Source organism: Lathyrus oleraceus, chromosome 4, assembly GCF_024323335.1.
Source record: "Lathyrus oleraceus cultivar Zhongwan6 chromosome 4, CAAS_Psat_ZW6_1.0, whole genome shotgun sequence".
NCBI classification, from domain to species: domain Eukaryota; kingdom Viridiplantae; phylum Streptophyta; class Magnoliopsida; order Fabales; family Fabaceae; genus Lathyrus; species Lathyrus oleraceus.
This window is the reverse complement of record NC_066582.1, coordinates 208,993,103-209,013,905: the sequence shown is the minus strand read 5'-3', so window position 1 is coordinate 209,013,905 and position 20,803 is coordinate 208,993,103. Positions and strand designations below refer to the sequence as shown.

General features: G+C 39.3%; 1 non-coding gene across 1 annotated transcript; it reads left to right on the top strand.

Moving 5' to 3' along the window:
- The first annotated feature begins 10,743 nt into the window (after window positions 1-10,743).
- On the top strand, window positions 10,744-10,850 carry LOC127077136 (small nucleolar RNA R71). The gene has a single exon (XR_007787111.1). It is a non-coding gene; the product is annotated as a small nucleolar RNA R71 (small nucleolar RNA).
- Window positions 10,851-20,803: the final 9,953 nt, after the last annotated feature.

Genomic DNA, 20,803 nt, shown 5'->3' with positions numbered 1-20,803 from the left:
GAAAGATAAGGAGACGTTCAAAGAGTACGCCCAGCGTTGGAGGGAGTTGGCTGCCCAGGTCACTCCTCCTTTGGAGGAGAAGGAGATGACAAAAATCTTTCTGAAAACCCTGAGTTCATTTTACTATGAACGTATGATTGCTAGTGCCCCCAGTGATTTTACCGAAATGGTAAACATGGGGATGAGACTTGAAGAGGGGGTCCGTGAAGGACGATTGTGGAAAGATGAGGCATCAACAATCAAGAAGTATAGGAGTAGTTTCAGCAAGAGGAAGGATAATGAGACCAATGCAATTTCCAATGGGAGGCATATGAGGCCTCAAGTAAGAAGAAATCCACCACCCCGTCAACATCATCATCATCAAGTATCTTCCGTCATTCCAGTATTTTCAAATCAGCAAACAACACCAATTCAACAACAACAACAACATCAGTATCAGAATCAACGTCAACAACAACAACCGCAACAAAGAACAAACACCTACAACAACAACAATTCCAACAACAATCATCACCAACAACAGAATTTCGAGAGGAAGAATGTCTCTTTTGACCCTATTCCTATGTCATACTAGAACTGTACTCATCTTTAGTCCTCAAGAACTTGATTCAACCGAGGAATCCACCGCAGATACCATAACCACTTCCTTGGTGGTATAAACCTGAACTTCGCTGTGCTTTTCACCAGGGTGCACACCGGGCACGATATTGAGAACTGTTATCCGCTAAAATATGAGGTGCAAAAGCTTATGAATATTGGCATGGTGTCTTTTGAAGACCGCGCACCTAATGTGAAAGCTAATCATTTTCCCGCTCATGGGAGTTCTTCAGTGAACATAGTGGACGACTATCCAGGTGAATTCAAAGTTTTCGATGTCCGGTTTATCCGAAGATCTTTGGTGCAAATGCATAAAGATATCTGTTTGGTGAGTGACTGTGAACATGATCACGATGGTTGTGATATCTGTAGTGTGAACCCAAGGGGATGTGTTGTAGTGAAAAAGGACATCCAGCGTCTGATGGACGAAGGCATGATCCAGATTATTCAATCCCGTCATGTAGATGACGATGTTAATGTCATTGTTCCCGTTTTCAAACAACCAGAGTGGTTGGTGATTCAGTATGATAGCAGCAGTAACAAGAGTGTCAATAATAGATTAGTTTTGCCATTGGTAATACGGTTAGCGGGCCCAGTCCCGTATGCATCTGATAAGGTTGTATCGTATCAATACAATGCTACAATGATGGAGAATGGTCAAGAGGTCCCGCTGCCTACGACCAGTTCAGTGGTAAGCATTGCAGATATTACGAAGGTGACCCGCAGTGGTCGAGTTTTTGGACCGGTGTTCCCGGAGAATAAAGAAGAGTTGATTGTTGGTAAAAAGGAGGAGGTGCCTACTGTAGATCCTGTTGGTTGTTCAAGAGATAAGTCTGGTGAATCCAGAAATTTGAAAGCAAATAGTGATGATAATGAGGTACTCCGACTTATCAAGAGTAGTGAATTTAATATGGTTGAACAGTTGCTTCAAAATCCCTCAAAGATTTCTGTGATGTCTCTGCATTTAAATTCTGAAGCGCATAGAGAAGCACTCCAGAGAGTTCTTGAACAGGTGTACGTGGAGCAAGATGTTACTGTGGCTCAGTTTGATCAGATTGTGGCTAACATCACTTCATGCAATAATCTGAGCTTCTGTGATGAAGAACTCCATGAGGAGGGAAGAAATCACAATCTAGCTTTGCATATTTCAATGAACTGCAAGGAAGATGCTTTGTCAAATGTTCTTGTTGACACCGGTTCGTCACTCAATGTGCTTCCGAAGTCAACTTTGTCGAAGCTATCTTACCAAGGAGCTCCCATGAGATATAGTGGGGTGATTGTCAAAGCCTTTGATGGCTCTCGCAAAACGGTAATTGGTGAAGCGGACCTTCCAGTTAAGATAGGTCCGAGTGATTTTCAGATTACTTTTCAAGTTATGGATATCCACCCGGCCTACAGCTATTTATTGGGAAGGCCATGGATTCATAAGGCAGGGGCTGTTACCTCCACTCTACACTAGAAGCTCAAATTTGTCAAGAATGGCAAGCTAGTGATTGTGGGAGGAGAGGAAGCGTTGTTGGTTAGCCATCTGTCATCTTTCTCGTATGTAGAAGCTGAGGATGAGGTTGGAACTCTGTTCCAAGCCTTATCTATTGCTGCTGAGAAGAGAGTTGGGGCACCTATGTCCTCTCTAAAAGATGCGCAGAAGATTGTTGAAGAAGGCCCTGTTGATCAGTGGGGGCGTGTGGTAGAGGTCGCCGACAACAAAGGAAGAACTAGTTTGGGGTTCCAGAAAGGCTCATCAGCCGTTAGATCTGAAGAGATGCAACTTAGCTTCCGTAGCGGAGGGTTCATTCATGGGAATGAACAAAACTTAGCTGATGTGGTAGAGGATAGCGAAGAGGAAGACTGCACCAACTTTGTGACGGATGGACTAACATGCAACTTGGGTTCCGAAGATGATGTGAAGGAAGTCAAGATTGGGTCTCAACTGTGTCCATATGCTAAGAAGGGGTTGATTGATCTTCTTCGAGAGTATTCAGATGTGTTTGCTTGGTCCTATCAAGACATGCCTGGATTGGATTCTGATATTGTGGAGCATAGATTGCCGTTGAAGCCAAAATGCCCGCCAGTCAAGCAGAAATTGAGAAGAATGCATCCTGATATGGCCGTGAAGATCAAAGAGGAAGTTCAAAAGCAAATTGATGTCGGTTTCCTTGTAATTGCTGAGTATCCGCAATGGGTGGCCAATATTGTGCCTGTGCCAAAGAAAGATGGAAAAGTCCGCATGTGTGTTAACTATAGAGATTTAAATAAAGCCAGTCTGAAAGATGATTTACCTCTGCCACACATTGAAATGTTGGTAGACAATACTGCTAAATTCAAAGTCTTTTCATTTATGGATGGATTTTCCGGATATAATCAGATTAAGATGGAACCCGAGGATATGGAGAAGACCATATTCATTACACCCTGGGGAACATTCTGTTATAGAGTGATGCCTTTCGGTCTAAAGAATGCTTGTGCAACTTACCAGAGAGAAATGACTAATCTTTTTCATGATATGATGCATAAAGAGATTGAAGGTTATGTCGATGTCATGATTGCTAAATCGATTGAGGAAGAGGAACATGTTGAGCATTTGTTGAAGCTATTCCAGCATTTGAGGAAGTACAAACTCCGTTTGAATCCCAATAAGTGTACTTTTGGTAATTGATGCGGTGTTTCGCAAGTATACGAACGCGTTAGAGTAATATAAAAGATTATCGAATCCATAGAGACCAAGTGTCAATCTATCGTTATCTGTCGTTATGGTGTTTATCAAAGGCAATCAAAATAAGTGTTTTTGGAGTGTGCAATGAAAAGTAAAGTCTTGAATAAAGATTAATTAATAAAGACAGGGTCGAATGTAATTCACGTAATCAATTAATAATCCAAGTACTTTCTAATAGAATTACTTATGGGCAATGTTTCCTACTTTGAAAAGAACTAATTTAACAGGAACTGTCTCTTTCGTGTACTCCGAACCGAGTTGTACTCCCTAATCAAACCCTCTTATTGTCACTTATAAAAAGGCGCGCATTGCGTTAGAGTAGTAAACCTATTTTTAAGAAATATAGTATCTTGACTAAGTTAAAAAGTATTATAACCTGGGTTTCTTAACCAAAAGAGGTTCTCACGAACCAGACTCTAAACTTATAAACGCGTCCGAAAATAGTTTTAAAATCTCTTTTCTTCTTAAATTAAAAACTCCTACTGAACTAAACAAAGCGCTTTCGCTGTTTTTGAAATAGTTAAAAACAATTAAGTTTAGATAGACGTTGGACGGCTTTCGATCTTACCCAACGGAGTTGAAGTGCGGGAAAACTTAATTTGAAAGTTAAAATAGCCCTTAAGTGTTTCTACGAACAATTGTACAGATTATCGGTTCAATTACGATTCTTACATTCTAACCTTATAGATTTAGTTAGACATGGTAAAGTAAAAGTGCATTAATTTAAATAAAAGTAGTGTGAGTGCGGAAAGTAAATAAAAGTAGTGCGAGTGCGAGGAAATAAATAATTTAAAGCGAGTGCGAGAAATAAATAATTTAAAGCGAGTGCGAGAAATAAATAATTTAAAGCGAGTGCGAGGAAATAAATAATTTAAAGCGAGTGCGAGGAAATAAATAATTTAAAGCGAGTGCGGGATATAAATAAAGTAAAGCAAGTGCGGGAAAATAAATAAGATAAAGACAAGTAATAAAAACCTACTCCAATCGGAGGGTTGAGTAAATCGCAAAGCGGAAATGAAAATGGCGGCAGGATTAACTTCCTTCCAAAGTGCTCCAAACTCGATTACCGACTCGATCACAGACTTGATTACACAATTGTGGTAACACTCCAATGCGAAGCGATTACCACTTTAAAATACTGAATATATGCCTAAGTGAAATAAAGTTGCTCTGAGTTTGCCTCTGCTCTAAGTTTGGATGATTGTAAAAGTGATTTCGAGTTTCTATGTATAAGCAAGTAAACAGATGGAAATGACAAGGATGCCCTTCAACTTGAAAATGGGAGGGAAAACTTTTCCTCTTGTGGCGCCCGCCACAAGGCCATGGCGCCCGCCACAAGACTTATCTGAGGCGCCTTAGTGGAAGTAGTGGGGAACGTGGAAGTTGAGGGAAGTTGAGCTTGGACACGTCATGGCAGGGTCTATGGCGCCAGCCATGGGGTAGGCCACAAGTACAAAATGCTGAATTTTAGGGTTTTTAGCTCTTTTTCACTCCTTTTCTCGATCGGGGCTCCGATTAAAGTAAAAACCTGAAAACAAAGGAAAACATAGCAATAACACAACAAAATAACAATAAAACAACTAGAATGCATGTGAAATCGGAGTCGAAAATACGGTAAATTTCAGTGTTATCAAACTCTCCCACACTTAAACCTTTGCTTGTCCTCAAGGAAAACATTAAAAATCTCATAAAAGAATATTTGTGTAAACGAGTGCTTCAGGTAAAAATTCTAAGTTCAAGTCGGGATGCAGTGATAGGTACTAACTGAGTGAACTAAGGGTATCATGATGACACTAATCCGCAAATACGGACATAAACTTCATTCCTATATTAACCAACCCATATTATCCCACAATACCTAGGCCTGCCTCTTCATCTCTTTTTGTGTCCTTTTCATTCAGGCGCAATCACATTAAGCCCGTTATCCGTACATGCTTCATAGTAGAGTGGCCTGTTAGTGATTATGATCTGAGCATGGGGTTTCTGGCATATAAATATGTGTAAACCCTTTTATTGGACTCAACTGTAGTTGTGGGGGATCGGATCATGATCCGCCCCACCGAGTTCAGTGCCAGATACCTCTGAACCAACTAACAGTGGGTAGGTTTTTCTTTTTCTTTTTCTTTTTCTTTTTGTAGCAAATTTTTACAATTCTTTGGTTTAAATGACTTTGTGAGGGTCACCTATACCGGAGTTGCCTTTTTGCTTTCTTTTATTTTTTTGTTTTTCTGGATCATTCACTTATTTGTATCGGTCCCCTACCTAGAGGATGCGTAGGCCGGAGCTGACTGCTGAGATAAACTACTGAGGACTTATACGGAAATGATGATTAAGGCCATGGTATATGGGGTTTCGGGAGTGGTTCCTATATTTATGAAGTCTATGGTGCTAAAATAATACTGATGTTTCGCAGAGTTCTCCCAAGTCACCGCGTCCTTACTCAAAACATGTCTTTAAAACCTGAAAACTTTCGGAATAACACTATTTTCTTTTGCGAAAAAAAATTCGGTGGGGCTAAAGGTATTGGGAGGTAGGATTGTACTAAAGATATACTACATTTGGTGACTCGTCAGACTCATGCATTATACTAAAAAGCAAAATAAACAACTAAAAGGAAATAAACTATCTAAAAACAGCAAAGAAAAAGCGATAAAGGAAAAAAACGAGAAAGGTAATAAAGAAAAGACGATAGAGTCTCCTCCCACACTTAAATCGAACATTGTCCCCAATGTTTCGAAATAAGATAAGGGAAAAGTTACCTGACAACCTATTGCTGACCACTAGTGCCCTCGCCATCCTGAGGTGGACGACGAGATCGGGTACGACGACGGTCTCTCTGATCCATCCTCGCCTGCAGGGCATCCTGAGCGGTCCTCACCTCTCGAAGGTTACCTAAAATGGTACCCTGAGTGTTTTCTATGAGAGCAATATGCTGACGGTGGTGGTGTTGCTGACGGCCTTGTGTATCTGTGATCGTTTGCAGAGATTGTAGAACAGTGTCGTAGGACCTGTCTGTCCTCCGCTGCGCCTCTTGCATGAAGCTCATGTTATTCGCCACCGAACTCTTTCTCGGTGAAAATAAAAATAAAATAAAATAAAATTAAATAAATGCGAAAAAGTAAAATAAAAAACCATGGGTTGCCTCCCACGCAACGCTTGTTTAACGTCATTAGCTTGCCGATTAGAATTTATACACCTGTAGTAGTAGGAATTGGTGGATCAATCAGGGTGTGGCCTGAGTAGTATGTTGGAATGTCTCCTCCTTCATAGAGCTTCAGTCTTTGTCCATTTACAATGAATGGACTACAGGTTTCGTTCTTGATTTCCACGGCTCCGGATCTCAGAATCTTGGATACTTCGAAAGGATCAGTCCATCTTGAACGTAGCTTTCCAGGGAAGAGTCGTAACCTAGAGTTGTAAAGGAGAACAGGATCGCCTATATTGAAGTTTTTCTTTACTATTCTTTTGTCGTGATAGGCTTTTGTCCTCTCTTTATATATTTTTGCATTCTCGTAGGCAGATTGCCTAAGTTCTTCTAATTTATGAATGTCTAGGGTACGCTTTTCTCCAGCGGCTAGGTAGTCTATATTCAAAGTTTTAATGGCCCAATAGGCCTTATGCTCTAATTCGAACGGTAAGTGACAGGATTTTCCATAAACTAGTTGGTAAGGAGTAGTTCCTATAGGGGTTTTGAAAGCGGTTCTATAGGCCCATAATGCTTCTTGAAGCTTCTGAGACCAGTCTTTCCTAGAAATAGAAACAGTTTTCTCTAGGATTTGTTTTATCTCCCTATTAGATACTTCTACTTGGCCACTAGTCTGTGGGTGGTACGGTGTTGCTACTCTATGCCTAACTCCATATTTTCTTAAAAGTTTGTCAAATATTCTAGATATAAAGTGTGATCCTCCATCGCTTATAACTAAACGTGGTGTTCCAAATCTAGGGAATATATAGTTTTTAAATAGTTTGATTACTACCCTAGTGTCGTTTGTGGGTGCAACTATAGCTTCTATCCACTTAGACACATAGTCTACAACTACTTAGATATACCTGTTTCCTAAGGATGGTGGGAAAGGTCCCATGAAATCTATACCCCATACGTCAAAGAGTTCTACTTCCTGAATGTTTCTTAGAGGCATTTCATCAAGTCTTGAAATGTTTCCAGTGCGTTGGCATCTATCACATTTGACAATGCAAGCATAGACATCACGCCACATGGTAGGCCAGAATAGGCCAGCTTGAAGAATCTTGGCGTATGTCTTAGAGGTGCTCGCATGTCCACCATAGGGTGCAGAAAGACAATGCTCGATAATACTATTTACCTCTTCTTCTGGAACGCAATGGCGAAAAATGCCATCTTTACCCCTTTTGAAAAGGAGCGGTTCGTCCTAATAGAAGTTTCTCACATCGTGGAAGAATTTCTTTTTGCGGTGGTAGTCAAGATCAAGGGGTACTATATCAGCAGCTAGGTAATTAACGAAGTCTGCATACCAGGGTACGTTACTTATTACTAAGGAATTTTGGGAGTGCTCATAAGGATCTAGGTTATTATCTTCAATGGTTTCTACTCTAGCTATCAGTCTATCATAGGCGAAATCATCATTTATGGGTACTAGTTCAGGTTTTAGATGTTCTAGCCTAGAAAGGTGATCAGCTACTACGTTTTCAGTGCCTTTTTTATCTCTTATGTCTAAATCAAACTCTTGTAGTAATAGAATCCATCGGTGTAACCTTGTCTTGGCATCTTTTTTACTTAATAGGTAACGAATGGCAGCATGATCAGTGTAAACTATAATTTTTGCTCCTACTAGATAAGATCTAAATTTGTCTATAGCGAAAACTACAGCAAGTAACTCTTTTTCAGTTGTTGCATAGTTAAGTTGGGCAGCATCTAGGGTTCTACTGGCATAATAAATGGCATGTAATTTTTTATCTTTCCTTTGTCCTAGAACGGCTCCAACTGCATAATCACTAGCATCGCACATTATATCAAAAGGTTCCGACCAATCGGGCGGTTTCATAATGGGTGCCGATACTAACGCTTGTTTTAAAAGATTAAATGCGTCATTACATTTTTCATCGAAAATGAATTCAGCATCTTTCATTAAAAGTCCAGTTAAAGGTTTAGTTATTTTGGAGAAGTCCTTAATAAAATGCCGGTAGAATCCAGCGTGTCCAAGAAAGCTTCGGACTTCTCTGATGGTTTTTGGTGGTTTTAGGTTTTTTATAACTTCTATTTTAGCTTTATCTACCTCTATACCTCTTTCGGAAACTATATGTCCTAAAACTATTCCTGCGGTCACCATGAAATGACACTTTTCCCAGTTTAGCACGAGGTTCACCTCCACGCATCTCTCCAGGATTTTCTCAAGGTTAGCAAGACAATTGTGGAAATCAAATCCGCAAACCGAGAAATCATCCATAAACACTTCCATGATACCATCTAGGTAATCTGCAAAGATTGACATCATGCAGCGTTGGAAAGTAGCTGGGGCATTACAGAGGCCGAATGGTATTCGTCTGTAGGCAAAAGTTCCATAAGGGCATGTAAAGGTAGTTTTTTCTTGATCTTCGGGGTGGATAGGTATTTGGAAGAATCTAGAGTATCCATTTAGATAACAGAAGTAAGAGTGTCTGGCTAGACGCTCCAACATTTGGTCTATAAATGGTAAAGGGAAATGGTCCTTCCTAGTTGCTTTATTTAACTTTCTATAATCTATACACATCCGCCATCCTCCTTCTAAACGTTTTGCTACATGTTCGCCTTAATTGTTTTGCACGACTGTGATGCCTCAAGTAACTTAAGAACTTCCTTTTTAACAACATCACTCATTATAGGGTTTATTCTTCTCTGATGTTCTCTGGAGGGTTTTGAATCTTCTTCGAGCGAAATCCGATGCATGCATACGGATGGGCTTATACCTTTCAGGTCAGAGATATTGTATCCTAATGCTGAGGGTTATCTTCGTAAAACGTCTAAAAGTTGGTTCGTTTCCTCTTGGCTCAAGGTAGCACTGACTATAACTGGACGGTTCATCTTTTCATCAAGGAACTCATATCTCAGGTTCTTAGGCAGTTCCTTAAGTTCTAAGGTTGGTTTCTTAGGGCATGGCATATGATCTGGAGTAAGGGATAAACATTCGTAAAGGTTATCATCGATGTAGGGTTTTTTAAAGTCATCATCTTCCCTTATGAGAGTTGATGGTAACTTAATTGTTTTTATAATTTCTTTTTGTTCTAATTCTCTAACACATTCATCAATGATATGTAAGGCATAACACGAGTCTCCCATCACAGGTGCCATAAGAAATTTCAAAAGTATAAATTCTATTTTCTCATCACCTACCTCAAATGTCAACTTTCCTTTCTTGACACCTATTATGGCTCCTACAGTCGATAAGAATGGTCTACCTAGAAGGATTGGTATATCATTGTCTTCTTTGATGTCCATGACATCAAAATCAGTAGGGATAAATAACTGACCTATCCTAACAGGGACATCTTCTAAAATGCCTATCGGATATTTAACAGATCTATCGTCCGTGGGTTTTGTACATTCCTTAGAAGTTTCGGGTTCACTCAATCTAGGGTTTGGTGGCTCATCATAAGCGTTCCCACTTCGTAGGGTAATGGCATTGGCTTGTACTCTCGGATTTTGTTGAGGTTGTCCAGGGAATTGTCCTCCAGGTGTAGTCTGAGGGGCTTGGTTTAAAGCTACCTGAGAGATCTGGGTTTCAAGCATCTTGGTATGAGTAACTATTTGGTCAACCTTGGTTCCTAACTGAGTAATCAATTCGTTAACATGAACGTTTTGGTTCATGAACTCCTTGTTTTGTTGGGTTTGAGCGGTGATAAAATTTTCCATAATTTTCTCAAGGCTCGGCTTTGGTGGCACGGGTTGCATAGGTTGATTTGATCTAGGGGCTTGATAACTAGGTCTCGAAGGTGCATTATTTTGAATAGGGTTATTGTTTTTATAGGAGAAGTTCAGGTGATTCCTCCATCCAGGGTTATAGGTATTCGAGTATGGGTTCCCTTGGGTGTAGTTCACTTGCTCATAGTGGGTTTCGTTTAATAGACTGCATTCTGCGGATTGGTGTCCTTTGGTTCCACATATCTCACAATCCGATGAAACTGCGGCTACAGTATTCGGGTTTATGCACATATGCTCGACCTTAAGGGCTAATGCGTCCATTTTAGCTTGCATCATGTCTATAGAGCTTAGTTCATGGACTCCTCCTTGGGCTTCCTTCTTCTCAACTGTCGCTCGTTCGACTCCCCGTGATTGATGGTTTTGAGCCATATCTTCGATGAGGGCACTAACTTCAGGATAAGGTTTGTTCATCAGAGCACCGCCTGCGGCAGCGTCGATGGTCATCTTTGTGTTGTAATGAAGTCCATTATAGAAGGTTTGAATGATTAACCAATTTTCTAAACCATGATATGGGCATGCTCGTAACAACTCTTTATATCTCTCCCAAGCTTCAAACAGCGATTCTCCTTGGTTTTGGGTAAATCTAGTTATATGGTTTTGAAGAACGGCGGTCTTACTCAGGGGAAAATATCTAGCAAGAAATACTCTTCTAAGGTTAACCCAAGTCATAATGAAATTGGGTGGAAGGGAATCTAACCATGACAGGGCTTTATCTCTGAGGGAGAAAGGGAATAATCTTAAACGTATTGCCTTAGGAAAAGCTCCATTGGTTTTAAAAGTGTCTGCTAATTGAAGAAATATTTTTAAATGTTGGTTTGGGTTCTCAGTAGCGAGACCTGCAAATTGTCTCTGTTGCACTAGTTGCAACAGGGATGGTTTAAGTTCAAAATTATTAGCTGGGATGGTTGGGTTTACTATACTAGAACTAGGTTCTTCATTTGATGGTTGAGCGAAGTCCTTAAGAGGTCTTTGGTTTTGATCTTCGGCCATAGCTCTCTTAATTCTATGAAAGAATAAACGTGCGCGAGCGTAACGTTCAGGTTCCGCCAGAGGGTATACTAAGCTTAAACTTCCGATGCTGCGAGTTCTTCGCATTGACCGGAGGGAAATAGCCTAAGTCTAAACGATATAACAACAGGGAAATGAAATTTGACGAAATTGGTCCCCGACAATGGCGCCAAAAACTTGATGCGGTGTTTCGCAAGTATACGACCGCGTCAGAGTAATATAAAAGATTATCGAATCCACAAAGACCAAGTGTCAATCTATCGTTATCTGTCGTTATGGTGTTTATCAAAGGCAATCAAAATAAGTGTTTTTGGAGTGTGCAATGAAAAGTAAAGTGTTGAATAAAGATTAATTAATAAAGACAGGGTCGAATGTAATTCACGTAATCAATTAATAATCCAAGTACTTGCTAATAGAATTAATTATGGGCAATATTTCCTACTTTGAAAAGAACTAATTTAACAGGAACTGTCACTTTCGCGTATTCAGAACCGAGTTGTACTCCCTAATCAAACCCTCTTATTGTCACTTATAAAAAGGCGCGCATTGCATTAGAGTAGTAAACTATTTTTAAGAAATATAGTATCTTGACTAAGTTGAAAAGTATTATAACCTGGATTTCTTAACCAAAAGAGGTTCTCACGAACCAGACTCTAAACTTATAAACGCGTCCGAAAATAGTTTTAAAATCTCTTTTCTTCTTAAATTAAAAACTCCTAATGAACTAAACAAAGCGCTTTCGCTGTTTTTGAAATAGTTAAAAACAATTAAGTTTAGATAGACGTTGGACGGCTTTCGATCTTACCCAACGGAGTTGAAGTGCGGGAAAACTTAATTTGAAAGTTAAAATAGCCCTTAAGTGTTTCTACGAACAATTGTACAGATTATCGGTTCAATTACGATTCTTACATTCTAACCTTATAGATTTAGTTAGACATGGTAAAGTAAAAGTGCATTAATTTAAATAAAAGTAGTGTGAGTGCGGAAAGTAAATAAAAGTAGTGCGAGTGCGAGGAAATAAATAATTTAAAGCGAGTGCGAGAAATAAATAAATTAAAGCGAGTGCGGGAAATAAATAATTTAAAGCGAGTGCGAGGAAATAAATAATTTAAAGCGAGTGCGAGGAAATAAATAATTTAAAGCGAGTGCGGGAAATAAATAAAGTAAAGCAAGTGCGGGAAAATAAATAAGATAAAGACAAGTAATAAAAACCTGCTCCAATCGGAGGGTTGAGTAGATTGCAAAGCGGAAATGAAAATGGCGGCAGGATTAACTTTCTTCCAAAGTGCTCCAAACTCGATTACAGACTCGATCACAGACTTGATTACACAATTGTGGTAACACTCCAATGCGAAGCGATTACCACTTTAAAATACTGAATATATGCCTAAGTGAAACAAAGTTGCTCTGAGTTTGCCTCTGCTCTAAGTTTGGATGATTGTAAAAGTGATTTCGAGTTTCTATTTATAAGCAAGTAAAAAGATGGAAATGACAAGGATGCCCTTCAACTTGAAAATGGGAGGGAAAACTTTTCCTCTTGTGGCGCCCGCCACAAGGCCAATCTGAGGCGCCTTAGTGGAAGTAGTGGGGAATGTGGAAGTTGAGGGAAGTTGAGCTTGGACACGTCATGGCAGGGTCTATGGCGCCAGCCATGGGGTAGGCCACAAGTACAAAATGCCGAATTTTAGGGCTTTTAGCACTTTTTCACTCCTTTTCTCGATCGGGGCTCTGATTAAAGTAAAAACCTGAAAACAAAGGAAAACATACCAATAACACAACAAAATAACAATAAAATAACTAGAATGCATGTGAAATCGGAGTCGAAAATACGGTAAATTTCAGTGTTATCAGTGTTCATTCTGGTAAGTTGTTGGGCTTTATTGTCAGTGAGAGGGGTATTAAAGTTGATCCTTCCAGGGTCAAAGCAATATAAGAGATGCCTGGGCCCAAAACTGAGAAGCAAGTCAAAGGTTTTCTTGGTCGCTTGAATTATATTTCCAGATTCATTTCCCACATGACTGCCACATGTGCGGCTATACTCAAGCTTCTTCGGAAAGATCAGTCTTGTGATTGGACCGAAGACTGCCAGAAAGCTTTTGACAGTATCAAGGAATATCTGCTTGAGCCTCCGATTTTGTCTCCGCCTGTTGAAGGAAGACCGTTGATCATGTATTTGATTGTGCTAGAAGATAGTATCAGTTATGTTCTTGGTCAACAAGATGAGACTGGGAAGAAAGAATTTGCAATTTACTACCTCAGTAAGAAATTCACCGACTGTGAGATTCGGTATTCAATGCTTAAGAAAACTTGTTGTGCCTTGGCTTGGGCTGCTAAGCGTCTGCGTCAATATATGTTGAATCATACCACTTGGTTGATATCCAAAATGGATCTAATCAAGTATATATTTGAGAAGCCTGCTTTAACTGGGAGGATTTCCCGTTGGAAGATGTTGTTATCAGAGTATGATATCGAATACCGATCTCAGAAAGCAATCAAAGGTAGTATCTTGGCTGATCATTTGGCTCACCAACCGATTGAAGCTTATCAGTTAGTGCAGTATGATTTTCCTGATGAAGAGATTTTGTACTTGAAAATGAAAGATTGTAATGAACCATTGCTAGAAGAAGCGCCGGAACTTGGTTCTCGTTGGGGCATGGTATTTGATGGAGCTGTTAATCAATATGGAAATGGCATTGGGGCAGTGATCATTACTCCTCAAGGCACGCATCTACCATTTACAGCTAGATTGACTTTCAAGTGTACAAACAGCATGGTAGAATATGAAGCTTGCATTATGGGGCTTGAGGAGGCCATGAATCTCAGAATCAAGTATTTGGATGTCTTCGGTGATTCAGCTTTGGTTATGAATCAAATCAAAGGAGAATGTGAGACAAATTAACCCAGTTTAATACCATATAGAGATTATGCTAGGAGAATTTCAAATTTCTTTATAAAGGTTGAGTTTCATCATATCCCTCGAGATGAGAACCGGATGGAAGATGCTCTTGCAGTGATGGCATCAATGATTGTAGTGAAGTATTGGAATGAAGTTCCCAACTTGTCTGTGATGCGTCTTGATAGGCCAGCTCATGTGTTTGTTGTTGAAGAGATCAAAGATGAGAAGCCGTGGTATTACGATATCAAATGTTTCCTCCAAAGTCAGATTTACTCGCCTGGGGAATCTTTGAAAGATAAGAAGACTTTGAGAAGATTAGCCGGTAATTTCTATTTGAATGGTGATATATTTTACAAGAGAAACTTCGACATGGTTTTGCTCAGACGCGTGGATAGACACGAAGCAGACTTATTGATGACCGAAGTGCGTGAAGGTTCTTTTGGTACTCATTCCAATGGACATGCGATGGCAAAGAAGATGTTGCAAGTTTGTGAAGGTGAAGGCCCATATGTTGTTAAGAGGGCCTTTTCAGGCGGTGCATTGATTCTTACAACTATGGATGGTGAAGAGTTCATTCGTCCTGTGAATGCAGATGCAGTCAAGAAATACTTCGCCTAAAAATGAAAAGAACAACTCGCTAAGTTGAAAACTCGAAAGGGCGGCTTAGGCAAAAATGAGCGTCTCGGTGGATTGAAAACCCGAAAGGGCGATCCAGGAAAAAATTAGAGACATAAAACAGAAAAGAATTTCCTGATAAGTTGAGTACCCCATCTTGGGGCAACTTATGCAAAAATTAGGGATTATGGCAAGTAACTGGATTATGCTGATCTTCAGTGATTTTGAAGACTTGTTTGAGCACAAGGGTTGACGTTGGTTCATCTTCAGTAGCGGTCAAAAGCACAGTGGATGTCAAGATTTGGTAGAAGGATTAAGGATCATTTGTATTCAATGTAACCCTTTTCCATATAAATTACCATTTTCAATTTGTAAAATCTATGGAGTCTTGTCATTTACAGACTACCATTCCAATAAATAAAGTTGAGCCTTTACCCAATTATTTCTACTCTTATTTACTTCAGCCAATAGTTTTAAATTTTATTATCATCATTTTGAAATTAATTTTTTAAATCAAAATCAAATTTTATTAAATATATAAAAGAAAAAAAACTTTTCCAAAGCAAACAACAATAGTATCCATAGCATTTCAGTAAGAAGCAAGTTCTTAAGTGCGAAGCATTTGAGGTTTCCCCAAGCAGTAACCCTTCGGGTATCTCTAGTCATCAGTGTTGACTCATTTCCTCAGTAGAGTGTTGTTGTCCCCAACTAGAGGATGCAGTTCCCCGGTGGAGTGTTTGATTCCCCAGTGGAGTTTCTTTCTGTTTCCCCAGCTGAGTTTGGTTGATTCATATACTCTGTGGTGTATTGTTTTCCAGTGAAGTCGACAAGATGTTTGTACATCCCAGTGGAGTTTCTTTCTCCATATCTAACAGAGTTTCAGCCTTCCCAGTGGAGTTCGTATTTCCTCAATAGGTGGATCGTCTTCACGAGATGTTGATCTTTCCCCAGTAGATCGCTTTGGTGTCCCCATCGGTCGTTGTATCTTTGCTCCCAGTCAGAGTTTCCTCCTGGTTTCTGAGCAGCTTTGTGATTCTTCCCCAGTAGGGTTGTCTCCCATTTTATGGTATTGACCTAAAATTCCCTACGGTTTGGATGGTTTTTTTCCTCAGCAGATCTCCTTCCCCAGCCAGGGTTGAGCCTTTGGGATGTAGATCTCTCTGTTCTCCAGCAGTTTGTCTCCATGATTTTGTGGATTGACCGAGGATTGTACTGGTGGTTCAATTTCTTTGCGACACCTATGTATCCTTTGCGATCGTTTTGTCAGCATAAACATCATATATACATATACATATACGTTCATATAAATTCATGATCTACATATCCTGCATCTTCATATTTGATTTGTTTGAGTTTTTTATTCTCTGTTATGGCGGTACTTTATCCCCATACTAGATTAGGCGTCTGTCCTCCTTCAATTGTAGAGTGTCAGCCCCTAAGCAGAAAAGAATTTAACCTTTCTCTGTTTTTCCACTGAGTTTGTTTCCTCGCGGACGATTGTTATTTCAGTTTCCTCCCCGGCAAATTTTCTGGATGGAATTACTCCCCTTGAGTTATGTCCTCATTGGGTTGAGTCTTGATTGATTGTTCTTTCTAGCTCTTACCTAGATAGATATCTTGGTTCCCTGAGAGTCTATTACCCAGTAACTGGTAATATTCTTCTTAGTCTGTGGTTTGTTACTTCTTGCCCAATACCCGGTGAAAGTACCCTTTTTTTCTCCTCAACAGTATCCCTAGTGGATCTTTTCTTCGAAAAGTATATCCTTGATATGTTCATCCTAACCGGTGACAGATATCTTTTCTTCCCCCGTGGAGTCTATCCTTGATATGTTCACTTTAATCAGTGACATATATTCTCCTCTATGGTATTCTACCCAGTAAAAGGTAGTTGTAATCCCTATTTTGTTCCTCGGAGAGTTAATCCTTGATATGTTCATCTTAATCAATGACGAATTTTCTTCTCCTTGTGGTCTTCTACCCAGTAACTGCTAGTTATAAATCCTACTTTTCTCCTGTGCAGAGTCAATCCTTGATATGATCACTTTAACCGGTGACAAAGTTTCTCTTCTTTGGTATTCTATCCAGTAACTGATAGATGTAATCCCTACTTTTATTCCCCTTTTCAGAGTCTATCCTTGATATGTTCACTTTAACCGGTGACTGATTTTCTCTTTGATTGGTCTTCTACCCAGTAACCGGTAGTTGTAAATCCTACTTTTTCCCCTCGCAGAGTCTATCCTTGATATGTTCATCCTAACCGGTGACGTATTTTCTTTCCGAAGGTTTTCTATCCAGTTTTCGATAGATGTAATTCCCCTTTTGTTGTTCAGTTGGTATATCCTTGATATGTTCATCCCAACCGATGACGGGTATCCTCGTTAACATCCCCAGGAAAGTCTATCCTTGATATGTCCATCTTAATTGATGACGGATTTTCTTCCTTGTCGAGTTTGTCCTTGATATGTTCATCCTAACCGATGACAGATACTCTCACCCTTGGTCTTCTGCCCAGTAACTGGTAGTTGTAAATCCTATTTCCTGCAGTTTTCCCCATCAAGGCTATTCTTACCCAGTAACCGGTAATGAATATTCCTCTTGGCTTTTCCTCAGCAAGTCATCCTTGATATGTTCATCTTAACCGGTGACAGATGTTCTCTCTGTCAGATCTTTATTATCTCCTTACCCAATAACAGGTAGTAGATAATAGATTTCTGCTCCTCCTGTGTTGAAATTTTATTTCTTCCCCAGTTGAGTTGAGTGCGCATTTCCTTATTGAAATCGCTTTTCCCTGCATGAGTCGAGTATTTCAGTTTTATTCTGACTTATTCGTATCCTCTGCAGATGTTGTTGTTTTCCCTGGCGGAGTCTTTCCATTTTGTATGGAATTCCTCGAGTCCCCCAGTAGTTTTAAGTCGTAGCCTGGCCTGCGCACAATTCCTTTTTATCCCTCAGAGTCTCTGTCTCCCCAATGAGTTTTCCTAATGGAATGCATTATACTCCTGCAGACTTTCAGTCTCTCTGATTTCTTTTCCTTTGTGGCAATATCTCCCCACAGAGCATTTACTTTTGCATTCATATCATTTGGATCATAAGGTATCTTAGGGACCAAAATTTGTTTCTCTATGTTGTTATTTAAGCCCATTCTACTAAGTCGAGCCGAAGATTTTAACCTTCACCTCCTCAGTTATAATGTCCTTAAATAGGGGCAGCTTTAAGACCCCAATTTTGACCCTAAGATCCCTCATGCAACTTCATCATAAGTGTAGCACCTCAAATTTGCACCCCACATTCATTCATTCATTTCATTTTTAGGTCATTAACATTGCATAATACCTTGCGTTTCATTAGTCAAAACTGGTCAGAAGAAGTCATCTGTGCAAGAGAGCAAGAATTTTCATGAGAAAAAGGCCCTATGGTTGTTCTAGAGAGCTTATGTGAACCCAAGGTTCATTTTTAAGCAATTTGACCAAGTGCTAGAGGCTCAAAGTCCACTGTGCAGTTTCAGGTCATCTGGGGCCCATAAAAGTCAACTGCAAGTCAACTGAGGGCTAGGAGGTGGAGAAATGGTTTGAGACACTTCATTCATGTCCCAAAGAGGGTTATTCAACATGTCAAACTCATGCCTTGAAGATTTTGAAGCCAGATCAAAAGTTTCCAAAAATGGAAAATGACCTGTAATTTCAAGTTTCCAAAAATGGCAAGTTTTTGGACCAACTTCAACTTGACTTTCCAACATCAAAGAAGCTTCAAATGAAATTTTGTCCAACATGAAAGTTGAATATCTTTCTCTCCCATTTCCAAAACATCCAAGATCATGAGCATCTGATGAATGGTTGAGGAGATATGATCCAATCATTGCCAAGTGTGCATGGAACTTCCAAAGGCCATAACTTTTGACTCATAACTCCAAATTGAGTGCTCCTTTTTGCAAAGTTCTTCTCATGACATAAACTTTCCAAATCATTCATCACATTGCATGAAAATTCATCATATGATCATATGCATATTCATGTCCATTTTGGAGGGAAAATCATGAATTCAAAATTGGTGCATCATATGGACTTTTTAACCATTCCAACATGTTCATAACATGGTTTTAAGTGAAAATGCATGGCCATTTGCTACTGTTCACGTAGGATTGCATGCATGGGGTGAAAAAACCAATTTTTGCATACCACCTTATTTCTCACTAATCTCCAATTAACCAAAGCTTAATTAATTTTTCAGCATGATTAGGCAAGCATATAAATAGTTAATTATAACATAATTTTCACAATTCTAGATCTAGATTGAAAATTTCCCTCCAAATTTTCTCTTCTTCCAAATTCAAAAGTTCTTCAAAGAACACTTGATTTTTATTGCATATTCTGGATTCTTGATAATCATTTGGTACAAATCAAGCCTTGATTTGCAGAATTTGGTGAAGAATCAAGCCATTCCAATCATGAACATGAACATGGAGTTTTGAAGATCTAGCTAGATCCAAGCCATTCCAAGGGTTGATTTATGCTTCAGAGGTGTTAACAAGGTTGATAGAAGAGGTTTGGATGTTGCTGGACACTTGAATCTACCACTGCCATTGTTGAAGCTTCAAGAAGGTGCAATTTTCGAATCTCTTAATTATCTCTTTTATGCACATAATCTTGTAGAGCGTTTCATGGTGAGAATTCCGACATAAAATTCATTAAAACGGATGTGTATTCATGGAGATATGGTGATTTGAAGTCTTGATGTATGAACATGTTCTTCATCGATTTGCATTTTTTATTAGGAATTAGGCCAAAATACTGTTAGATTTGAACTCTACACGTCAAGACGAATCCAACCATATACACTTTTGCTTATTCTGGAAAAAAAATGTGAAGCTACTGTTCACCACCGTCTTCATGAGGAAGACGGTGGTTTCCGCCGATAGGTCCATTGTGCGCCACCTTGTGTGCAGCGCTAGGGTTCTTGAATGAAGAACACATTTTGATCCATGTTTCTCACTTCGATCCTAGCCTAGCGCGTTTCTGTTTTTATTTTTTTCATTTTTCTGGCCAAGTGAAACGACTTAGTTTTGTGAGGCGCATGCATCCTCACTTCGAATCTGGCCTGTAGCATTTTCCAATTTCATAATTCATTTTCATCATTTCATGATATCTCAATTTTTATTTCATTTTTTCCATTATCTTCGGAAAATCATAACTAATAGTAGAATGATCCGAATAATTCCAGGTTTTTTCCTACATGATCATGTGAATGTCTAGAATTTTATGGTGTGGATTTTAGGATTTTATCATTTCTGGATAATAAAATGTGCTTGATCCTTTGAACCTGTGTACATTTGGACATTGCTTCATTCAAACTATTGTGAAATGCTCAATAATGATCCAATTGCCATGAAATTTTGCATGATGATTCCTAACACATAGCATGACTTTTGAGGCTAGGTTGTGCATTTTTATCATTTGTCATTTCTGTTTTATGCACATGCTAATATGGTGTGACAATGTGTGTCACACAATTTGATGTTGACTTTCTCCATTTTCATTGCCTAGCCAATTGAGCTCCTCTGTTTATGATTTTTGGCATGACGATTGTGTTGGACATGTTGTATGCTCATGAAAATTTCCATAATTGTTTGAGTCATTTCTATTTTGATGTGGAATTTTGATTCTCAATGGTCAATTGTGAGCTTTGAATTTGCCTTTGCCTTCTCTTGCACATGAAATGACTTTGCTTGATGATTTTGATTTGGTCCTTTTTAGGACATGTTCATGATAGAGTAAATGTGATTCATGTTGAGTTTTAGCTTCTATTTTGACTTTTTGCCCCACCTTTGACCCTAGCCTTTGAGCTAGTGGTTTGTACTCATCTTTTCAGTTGTGCATTTCAGGTTCAAGCTTCTAGCCTTGATGGTTGATGTTGATATCATAAATTGAGATGCAAAATGCTTTTGTCCACTAACCCTTGCTGTTTGTAGGCCATTTGAGATGATGAAACAATTTGAATGCTTGCACATAAGGCTTGCTTGTTGTGTATATTGGGAACCACTGTT